Source organism: Branchiostoma belcheri, unplaced genomic scaffold (assembly GCF_001625305.1).
Source record: "Branchiostoma belcheri isolate BF01 breed outbred unplaced genomic scaffold, Haploidv18h27 scaffold48, whole genome shotgun sequence".
Lineage (NCBI taxonomy): Eukaryota > Metazoa > Chordata > Leptocardii > Amphioxiformes > Branchiostomatidae > Branchiostoma > Branchiostoma belcheri.
The window spans coordinates 1492533-1504058 of NW_017804109.1; the positions used below are offsets into that span (position 1 = coordinate 1492533).

Sequence of the window (11526 nt, forward strand, 5' to 3'; positions counted from 1 at the left end):
AGTGAGAATTGTCATTTGTTCTATACCGAATGGTTTAGTGTCTAGCAAGCCTGTTTCTGGACCAAAAGGCCATGAGTTGAAGTACTGTGTTTTGTCACTCACATGGTTTGCTGTGGTTTTGAAAATGGTTACGGGTTACTTAATTGGGACAGAAGTCTTTTGCTGCTTTTTTTGGTTGAAAGTTATTCTCATGAGTTGTCTTCTTTGTTAGTGCGTTCAGACACTCGTCACATTGTCTATTGTCAGAGGCTTTTTGTGTGGTTTAACTTTGCATTGTGAGTTGTCACGGCATATAGTTATAATTCCTGTAGAAGATTTAATACTACAATACACCACTGTTATATCTTGTTATGAAAAAAGGAAGTCTTGGCTCTGTATGTCTGTTACCATGTGAAGACGTCACCAAGGACTATGTACATGTAACTGTATGCACCTAAATATATACATTATCATACACTCCCTTTCCTGCTCTTTCAAGCAAGTCTTACTAAGGTGTATAAATGATAGGGATTTCTGACCACAGGAGTGTCATTCGGAAATCTGTAATGGTAGGTAAGGTAAGGTACTCCCAAGGCTTTCTCTTTACGTCTGCAGTCTCCTGTTCTTAGGCCACACCAATTTGATTTGTTGGTTCTCGGATTCCCCCCCCCCTCATTTTGATTTGCCCAAAAAAAATATTTAAGTTCTGAATCAACTCTTATTTTGGCTCCAATGGTTGAAGAAAGCTCCTTGTCTTCCTAGTTGCTACTGTAACAGTTTTTCCATCTTTTCTGACAAAATACGTGAACCAACAAATCAAATTTGTGTGGCCTAGTATCGCATTCCCACAGTCTTAGCTCACAGACAGAGAGTTACAGTGTAACCTATCTCTGACTGTCACCTTTCCTTTTGAGTCTTCCCTAACAAAGCTCCTTAGTGTCATCTCAAGATGTAAGTTTGCGTTGCCTCAAGACTCTCTTTGTCCAGACGCGTGTTTATAGCTTTAAGAGCATTAAGTCTTGTTCATTAAGTTCAGAAGCACTTCATTTCGCTTGACTTGTGGAGGTGAAAAGAAGTTTTCATTTTATGTCTTCTTTGCTTTGCTGTGGTAGTAACTCCAGACAAAGGTGTCTTTTAGGAACAATGGTCATTATAGAGTTATATTTCTCTTAATGTGGAGTTTGAAATTAATAAACTACAAGAGGGAGAGAGTTCAGATTCATCTAACACTTTGTTGAAGAAAGCAAATTTTCACACAAATGAATTTTTTTTTTTACTGTAGGAAAAAAATAGAGAGGTCGCACAATTTTTTATTGCAAGATATTTAAAAGAGCCACCACTACAATGTACCCTCCAGATTGAAACCTCTGCTTGAAGAATAGAGTTTGGAGCACAGTGACAAGATAACCGTGAGGGCCTGTAGGGAGGGGGGGGTACTAGTAGTGATTACGAATTACGCAAAACTTTCGCTGCCGTTTATGAGTTAGTTTAAAGTCTCTGAGCTGATTACGACTTAATGCTTTGCGGCTAATGTACTAATTACGAAATACGTTGATTTTTGGGGAGGCTGCCTACGGATTACGAAGACTAAAAATGCCTGATTATGCCTTACGAGCCCCGACAACGCTCTACGCTGAATTCGGAAACTTCTCGATTACGCTTTACGATCAATTCCAAGTCTCTACAACGCATTACGTAGAATTAAAACGCTGAATACGCTCTACGCAAAATGCGCCAATTATGCTCTACGTTGAATTAGAGCGGCCCGTCTACGCTCTATGTAGAATTAAAACGGCCGATTGCACTCTACGGAAAAGGGCATGTGGGCCCCCAACCATGTGGCCTTCGAACCTTCACACAGGAATGCTTCAACTGACCGGCCGGTTGATTTGTGAAGACTGGACCTCAGGGCAGCTCTTAACAGTCTTCATAATCTACAATTATGCGACTAATGGTTGTGCCGTAATGATCAGTTAGGAACATTTTCGCCCTAAACGGCCCATTTCATGTATGTCTTTATCTTTATAGTCGTGTGTGTGAAGGAATGGTTTGGAGCCATCCACAGATAGAGTGAAGGTAGCCTCCATAGCATGCCAAAAACTGGGGGTTTTGGGGGTCTTCAGGGTCTTTTATGTGCTATTTTGTGATTGCATATAGACAACATAGCCGGCCTGGTTGAGTTACCCCCGTTTAGAACTGGGCTAATTAGAAAACAGCCGAAGACCACCAAACCCCCAGTTCTATAAGCCTGCTACGGAGGCTAGAGTAAAGGTGTGTTGTAGTGGGGTGTAGATTTAAGTCGGAAGTGAGGAGGTGTTCGAGATTCTTATCGCGCAAATTTTTTGTTGGATTGTCCTTCGGCCAGGTTAGTGAGGTCGTTTGTCTTTTGAAGCAGCGATGTGGGCTTCTGATTGGTCAATCATGCGGAAACATGAGGGTTGTTGGTTACCTGTTGCGAACCTATAGTAGAGAATTATTGTGCCTAACCTTTCCATTGGACAGTGATCACTTAATATACATGCAAGTACCCCAAATTCCCGGCCGCTGCAGTGTTGTATCCTGTACTTCTGTATCTGTATAGTGGTATATATATATATAATTATATATACCATCATACATGTATGTATGTACGTACCTACAGACACACACACACACACACACACACACACACACACACACACACATAACTGCCCTTCAGCTTAACACACCAAACAACTGAGGTTCATTTTGGATTTTCAGAAGTGTTACTAACTTAATCCCCTACTAACAGTTGCATGCTTGTGGTGATGTTCACAGCTAGCATTACAGCAGACACAAACAGTAGTGGAGGGCCAGAATTGAGAACAGGCATTCTGATGATCAGTGTACTAACTTAAGTTCCAGCGTTCAACCACCAAATCTTGCAACAATTCTAATGATGTTATAATCTTACAATTCTTTTTTTTAATCGCTAATCCCCCACTAACAGTTGCATGCTTGCAGGGATATTAGCAGACTAGTGTTACAGCAGGCACAAAACACGGGTCGAACAAAGTTCTCCTACAGCCATTCTAAAAACGACTGAGGTCCATTTTGGTGTATGACTTTACAAAGATCACAACTGTTCTTTCAGTTTCATCCATTGCTAATCCACTGCATGCTTGTGGAGATATTAACAGACTAGTGTTACAGCAGATACAAACAGAGGAGGACCGGTTTCTACAGCAGCCATTCTGCACATGGCTCACATTCCACGCACGCCGGCGCATGGCCGCAGCCAAGAACGTTTCCCCAGTGTCAATGGCCGACAAATCCGGCCAATTCGTTTTTGAGAGAGGGGCCCTTATATTTCAGACTCGGGTTACGTCTTCAACCACCAAAGTCTCACACTCAATCAGACAATGATACACAATTATAAATAACACCAACCGAACTGTGTATGGGTGAAATAGCCGCCTCTGTTGCAGGCATGCGGGCGGAATCCTGACAAGTTGGATTTAAATTCTAACGTCACGTTGTTTTGAGTCTGAAGCTAGGTCAGGAAGCACGTCGTGGATATACATTTCTAACGGGGACATCAAACTAATTTGTTGGTTCTCGGATTTCAGAATGATAGGGATGATCTTCAATTGCATGATCTTGCCCACATGGGCTAAATGCAGTAGTTATCAATGGTATTTGTAAGTTAATTACAAATTCCTGCCCGAAGGCTAATTGCAATAACAAAGAGAAAAGAACATACAAAATAACTTCAAAATCTACATGATAGACGGTAACTGTCTAAAACCATAGCTATGTCTAAAACTATGTCTGAAGGGTTTGACTTCTCTTTAATTTGTAAACCATGGTAGACGTGATGACCCACCTTTTCCAAAATTGCCAAAATTGACATGAATAATGAATCACAATTTGTAACAATTCTCCCGGCAGAGTGCGCGACTCGGAACTTTGAGTCCCGAGTTCGAGTCCTGACATGCCACCGATCTTGTGCCCTTGGGAAAGGCACGGCTTTCCTCACTTAGCTCAGGTGTAAATGAGTATTGTCCTGTCATATATTTGTCCCCTGTATTGGTGGCGACATTAATATAAGTTGAAAAAACTTGAGTGTGTCGTCACCACGTCTGGTGATTACATGTTGGAATTTAAAAAAAAAATTCTCCCAACAATAGTACAGAAGGAAAGGACGAAACTGTGAAAAGGTTTGACAACGGACACTGATGATCACAAATCCACCACGAACAAACACACGCCATTGTCACACCTTCAACTACCTGTGCATCCATTGTACCTGTCCTTTGTGCGCCCCTCTCACCTGAGGAAGGTGGGGGCACCTTTTTCTTTGATGTCTCACCTGTGGACACCTGTAATGTCCTTGCCTATTGTCCGAGGGAGACAAATTTCACGCTTAGTGATCCTTTCTTTCGTCAGCAGTCAAGCGCGACTGATTCGGTCGGCCCAAGACGACAGATAAAAAATTAATGGTGACCGCAAGGTGGGCCTCGGGCAACGGAAGATCTGACGATGTCCTGACAACAAATCGCTCGGGCAAAACTCTTTAAAACCTGCAACAGTCTCAGACAACAATGCAGCAGCTTTATCTATTCCTGTTTAATAAACCAAATTTAACTTCTCATACAGCCTCATACATTTAATATACAATTACTAAGAAGCGAGAGGACGTTGAAAAGACTAGAATAAATTAGACGTTTAGATATACACGTAACAGTTATTTGTATATGTGTATGTATATGATTGTAAACTTGTGCCCTGTGCTTAGCCCAGTGAGGCAAAAATATAATCTACAAACTAAGGAATAATGCAGCAGCTTCATAATCCTCAAACATAGCAGTCACAACAGATTTCTTGTACTGAAGCACAAAGAACAGGGTCACATTCTTGTCTTTACACAAATATCTTAATTGATTCACCTTTGACTTTCAGTTTCATCCATCAATTTCAAGGTCAACAATTATATTTCAGTTGATACAAAGCTTTAATTTGACATTTTCCTGTTTAAGGCAGACTGAAGATACGTTACACCAATTCTAATGTGTATATATGTGACTTCACCCCTACATTCTGACGGAAGGTACATGAATGTCCAATGGACGTAAGAATATTGTTAATATATTGTCTGACAGGGTTCAAGAGAAACCACAGTATAACCAGTCAACTGTCCACAAAATTGCCATGTTTTCTAATTATAGACTGTTATTGTTGAGGAAGCCATTCTTATGTCTTTAAGGAAAAGCAGTGTCTTCCTACCGTTGAAGGATCTACAGTGGGTGGTCTCCTCCTTTTCTCACCTGTAGGAAGGCATGCACCTCACCTGTCAGATGTATTTATCTTACTGCTTGAAGGATTTTCCCCAGTTTTCTTACCTTTTCAAAGTCAGTTGTTGTTGTTTCTTGTTTCTGTATCCTCTGGAGATTGGCCATTGTGGGGTAATGACGGGTCTTGTGTTGATGTAAGGAGGCACAAAACAGTAATTAAAGGTTCACAACTGTCAAAATGCTTCCTGTGAGATGCGTTGATTATTTATATAGACTGGTTTATTTGCAGAAACACATACTTCATACATACATAGTACAGTAGGTTAGAAGCTTTTTGCAGCCAAAGGCTGAATTGAGAAGCTTTTACAAATTTTTAAAAAATTACATGACTAATACATAATATATATACATAAAAAGTGCCTTGAGAGGCATTAAACACCACTTATACGCTAGAATAATACACATTTATGTTAAAATTACATCATACAACTTCTGTTGGCAAATTACTTAGGTACAACTGACAATAATAAAAAAGTACAATTACATCATATGCAACAACATAAAATGAAATCTACTGTATGGCAAGATTATTCAGTATGTTCAGCATTGTGGGGACAGGACTGCATAAATATCTTTTTGTCCCAATGGGTGGTTTGTAGCGCCGTGTTTGCCTTAGCTGCATGTTGTGTGAGTGGTTACTAACTGGGGGTAGCCAGGGGGCGTGCCTAGACCTAGTGGCTGAAAGGGCAAAGGCCCGGCACAGGGTCAGTCTCCGTTCAGACAGACGTTGGAGGTCAAGAGTTGACAGGGCCTCGGAATACGAGTGATAGCTTCTACCCAGCATGATTCTGCATGCCCTTTTCTGGATTCTTTCTATGCTGTCAGATTGTTTTTTTGTGATACCCGCATTCCAACAGGGCGTGGCATATTCAACTATTGGTCGAATATACCCACAATACACTGTGACAAGGTCAGAGCTTGGGAGGCCAGCTCGACGCAGCCTACTTAATAAGTATAACCTTCTACTGCCCTTGGACACCATGGCGTCAACTTGATCAGACCACCGTAGGTCAGAGCGTATGTGCAAACCAAGTAACTTTGCTTGTGTAACTATGCTAAGTGGCTGACCTCCGAGAGTCAGTGGCTGCATTACTGGGGGGGTTCTCATGAAGCAGAAATACATTGCTTTACATTTTTGGGGTTAAGTAACATGGAGTTCGTTTCGGCCCAGGTGTCCAATGAGTCAAGGTCAGTCTGAAGTTTAGTTGGGGTTGACACAGTTCTAACTTCTCCCAGGTTCATGTCATCGACATACTTCCAGTGTGGATTATTAGTATTAGGTTTTGCGTCATTGATCATGGCGAGGAACACCAGTGGGCCCAGTAGAGTACCTTGGGCCACTCCACACGTTAGTGTTTCCCAGCTCGATATAGAGTCCTGATACCTAACACGCTGCCTTCTGTTTGACACAAAACTACAGAGCCAGGGGATCAGTGAGGGTCTTGTGCCCATGGATATAAGTTTGTTAATGGCAGTGGTGTGACAGACTCTATCGAATGCTTTCGAAAAGTCAGTTAGTATTATTTAGTGCCTTCATGCACTGATGCACAGAAAAATGGGTAGCGGGAGCCTGTTTTTTCCCATATATGCAAATGAGGTACCTCACAAATATGCAAATGAATGGGTCGCGTCACACGCACACGCACACACACACACACACACACGCACACACACACACACACGCACGTGCTTATACAACACTGATGCACCGATAAAAGTTAAAGTCCTCCCTGTAACCACCATTAGCATGGTCGCTTATGGCGGTACCCATCTCCGCTTCTGTAGCCCTTGGGCCACACAGTTGTGCAATCGCTACAGCAGGGGGCTAGTCCACTGGTAGTGGTGTGTGTTTAACTCACCACACATATTCTTTTGCAAATGCTGAGTGCTATGCAGAGAAACCAGACTGAGTATGTACCATTTCAGCTCAACTTCAAGTGTGCCTTTTTTTTTTTCATTACTGATTTTTCAGTGTTCAGCAAATGTCACGCTTCCCCTTCACTCAATTATCTGGCTGTGTGTGGAAAAATATTAACCATTTCCTTTCTAATTTCCTTTTTCTCTTTTCCAATTTCCTGGCGGCACAAAACCGAGACTTTTTGCAGGTGTTCACACCTGAGCTTCCTTTACATGTTTGGTCAGCTTTCATTCTTATCTGATCTCTTTCCTCTTCCAAAATTGTTGCATTTCAGTAAAAGCAACTTGACTGTACTCATGACCCTTTAGTCTGACCAGTTTTAGCTAATCCACAACGCGCTGGAAAAAAGTTAGCCCAAATTCCAAGTCTTGAGTATGTCACTCTATTGTCAGTATTCATGTGTTTGTCCTCTGTGTTGATGGCAGCAAAAAATAAGTTTAATAAGCTTGATTGTGCAGTCACTATGTCATGTGATAAATGTTGGATTAATAAGAAAAAAAAACAACAAAAAAAACAAGAATTTGGATACCTCATACCTCCATGAAATATATGAGTTTTTAAAAATGTTTTCTTTAATTTTGTCTCATTGATTTTGGAAAGAAGATTACCGGTACCATGATATAGTTACACAAAAAAAAAAGCAAAAAATAACTTCCAAGTCCACACCAGACGGCACATCATGTTAAAACCATGCCAACAATCTGACTGCAACTGCTCCTGTAAACTCACAGTTCAAGCGGGTTGAGCCCTGAAATTTCCTCTCCATTCTTCTCCTGTTGTTCCTGCCACACGGAGAATCCCAGCCTCGTCCGCCAAAACTCCAAAACCTCTCCGTCTCTCCTCACCTTCTGTCTTCTTGTAAACTGTTCTCGAAAGAACTGTAAACCGCGGGCAAGCCCTTCTTTTGTGTCAAGACTTCTTGATTAAACCTTTACCAAATAGTGATGCTGTTTAGAAGATAACAAACAGAATAACAAACGGACAGCAGGACTGGGGAAGCAGCTGCAAAAAGCTGTCTGACTTATACACCCCTCCGCTGAGGAAAATATTTTCCTAGAAATGTTACAAGACAAATCCATTCATTTGTTCAACTTGATCTGAATGTACATGTAACATGATCTTATTATCTCAAATTATAGTTGGTTTTAGGTAGTTTTTAGTTGAGGGACATTTAAGTTCCGCTTTCTTTTGACCGATATTACCCCAAAATTTCATTAGTTTGGCCCAACAGTGCAGTTCAATTGATATGAAAATTTAAAGATCTTACATGTATTACCTCAAATTATAGTTGGTTTTAGGTAGATTTTAGTTCCATTTAATTTGCCCCTTTCTTTTGACCGATAACCCTAAAATTTCACTAGCTTGGCCCCACAGTGCAGTAAAATTAACGTAAAATTTATTAAAGATAAACTTCAGGAAGTACCAGGTCCCATAAACTTAACTCAAAGACCACAAAACCAAGTCACTCTCTCTCCTTCACAGTCAAACCTGCAAGAACAGCCCTAATGCCAAACAGACTGTTGGGGCCTGGGAGTTCAGAGGTCACACGTGTGACATTGACAGGGTTCACTGTGAGGTCAAGTTCGCCTGTCATTCCCAGTTTCTGGGTCTTGTTAGGGGGAGACGGTGACTGGATGTGTCAGCGGGACGAAATTAAAGAGGGCCTGCATGGGGGGGTCCCAGTTGTTATTACGAATTATGCAAAATTTTTGCCGCCAATGTTATGAATTACGTTAAATTTTCAGAGCTGATTACGACTTAACGCTTTGCGGCTAATGTACTATTACGAACTACCTTGATTTTTTGGGAGGCTGCCTATGGATTATGAAGACTAAAAAGGCCTGATTACGCCTTATGAAAAAGGGTAACTGTATGCAGGCCCCCATTAAAGGTGGTATCGCAAACCCCAAACTCCCGCCGAGAGTTTATCCTCGGTGTGTTTTACCTCCGGAGTGAAACACTTTTGAAACGCTAAGTTTAAAGATGCTTCAACGCTGCTGGAAATACCACACATGAAATTTGAAAAGCAACTTGAAAAGCTGATTTTCGGAAAGTTTTAAATTAAATTAAAACATTTTTGGCAGCAAATTCAGCATATGGTTTACCTTGATTGGAAACATTTTTTTTCTTTTTCTGAGATCACTATACAGTATATAGCAAAGGTATAATGTATAACAACTGTTAGACATTATAAGTATAGATCTTAAAAAGATTTTGTTTGGAATACCTATATTTAGGACTTGGCTGAAGCAAGGGTGTGGCTTACAGGTATGGTTAACCACAGGTCACTTGGGAATTAACCTTTAGATGCCCGTGGGTGGCTTCACCATGCAGTTTTGATTCACTTGGTAATGTTAACAATGTGTTGCTCCAGAAGTTTTTCACAGCAACATTCTGCATCTTTTGTACTCGAAATATTGTAGAAGGATGAAAATGAAAGTTTTGCCTAAAAAGTTTGTAGAATGTTGAGAATTTCCCCTCAGACTCAGTTCTCAAGAACTTTTTATGATCATTAACTCCTCAACCAACAAATTGCATTGCTCTGGCCCAAGATCACACCAGTAAGACTTTCTTGTCAAACCTGGAAAGAATCTTCCTCCTTCTCCGTCTTCCAGATGGATTTTACTTCAGCTGACACCAATCGTCCCCAGGTCTGTTCTAACAGGTACAGTTTCAGAGTAAATAGAAACACAGGCCAGATAGATGCCTGTGGCATCGACACAGGCATTTTCAATCATTACTGATTTGGGGAAACACGATGGTTAACGTTTTAACAACCACAACCTTTACAACATACATACCTGTCTGTCTAACATTAATTCACACATAGAGCTTTTATATTACCAAACAAAACTTTGCTCAACATTCTACAAAGGCAAAACTTTCGTACTAGCCTTCATGGCAGATGACATCAGCTTTTCAAAGTGTTGTATCATAATATCTATGTTCTTCATACAACATCATCCACAAAGTCAACTTTGTCTGGCCTAGCGTTACTGACTGTAAGTTCCTTTGATGCCTGCGACTCTAGGTGTTTATACCATCAACTGTCAAACTTGCACATCCCCAGCATATAGTTGAAGGGACCTGCGGAAGATTAAGTCATTCGTGGCAAGACCTTTTCGGTTCTCTCCCTCTCATCTTCTGTATTGTGTTCAGAGGGCAGGGACCTTCCGCTGATTCGGTCGTGAACCTGGTCTTTAGTTTTGCTTCGGTAATCTGTTTGAACTTTCTGCACAGTCAACATTGATCATACTCTGATAGCTTGTTTATGTATGATAGTGCTGCGATCTTGCTTTGATGTTTAGGTGTTTCAATGTGGTTTAGATGATATTTTGTGTCAGGAATTGGTTTGAATTTGAAAGGGGTCATCGAAATTTAGTGTGTCACACCTTGCCTTTGCACTTCTAACTGCAATTAGTGTTGTTTAAAGTTTATCTAGTACTAGTGATGATGCCCCTACTGTACATGGTTGCAATGAGTTCCACTCTACAATGGTTGTGGGGGAAGAAAAGGATTTTTAAAGTGATAACTCTGGTACTTGAAGGCATCACTATTTCTTGTTCATTTCTGAGCTGGTATCAGATTCTTCGAAGTTGGTACATCTACCAGTTTATTAGTATTCATAATGCATACAAGCCACAGTCTTATAGTCCTAGACTGGAACTTGCTGCCACCAAGAACAGTAGGGGTATCCTCACAATGTTTAGAGTTAGATGTTCAAGGGTCAAAAAGTGAAAAAGAAAAGTCGTTTAGTGTAATATAGCCAGCTGCCGCCCTGCCACGTGCCTGCGAAGCTAGACAAAGTGCGTTATGCCAAAGGGCGGTTATACCGGCTATACAGATACAGATAGTTCAAGACAGTGATCGCTTAGACTTTGTGTAGCGGCAAACGGCATTCACCACCCCCACTCTAAATACCCCCTTACATATGACCACACATGGACATGCCTTACAGCTGCCTGTATATTTGCAGACCCATTCGCAGTTTGCCTCTACACGCGCCTTGGGTCTTCGCAGTTTGTACCCAACTTGACCTCCGGATGACCTTCAGTCTACCCCCGCTCCATCTTTCTGTCCTCAGGAAAAAAGAGCAACAATTGCTTGCTTTTGCTACAATTGTATACTTTAGATTTTTGTGACAAGTCTTCTTGTGGCAGTTAATTGAATAAAAGAATTCAAAGTTTATTGAAAATACATGCCCGAGGGCTAATTGCAGTTACAAACAACATAAGGGACTGTACGATATTTACCGGGGGGGGAGGGCTGGTGCACTGGGGGGGAGGGCCATTGAAAAATTTTTGGACCTGGGGGAGG

At 41.2% G+C, this 11526-nt stretch overlaps 1 protein-coding gene across 1 annotated transcript in view; it reads left to right on the forward strand.

Moving 5' to 3' along the window:
• Positions 1 to 11526, forward strand: part of LOC109479323 (A disintegrin and metalloproteinase with thrombospondin motifs 16-like) — a 22595-nt gene that overhangs the window by 2913 nt on the left and 8156 nt on the right. The window lies entirely within an intron of this gene.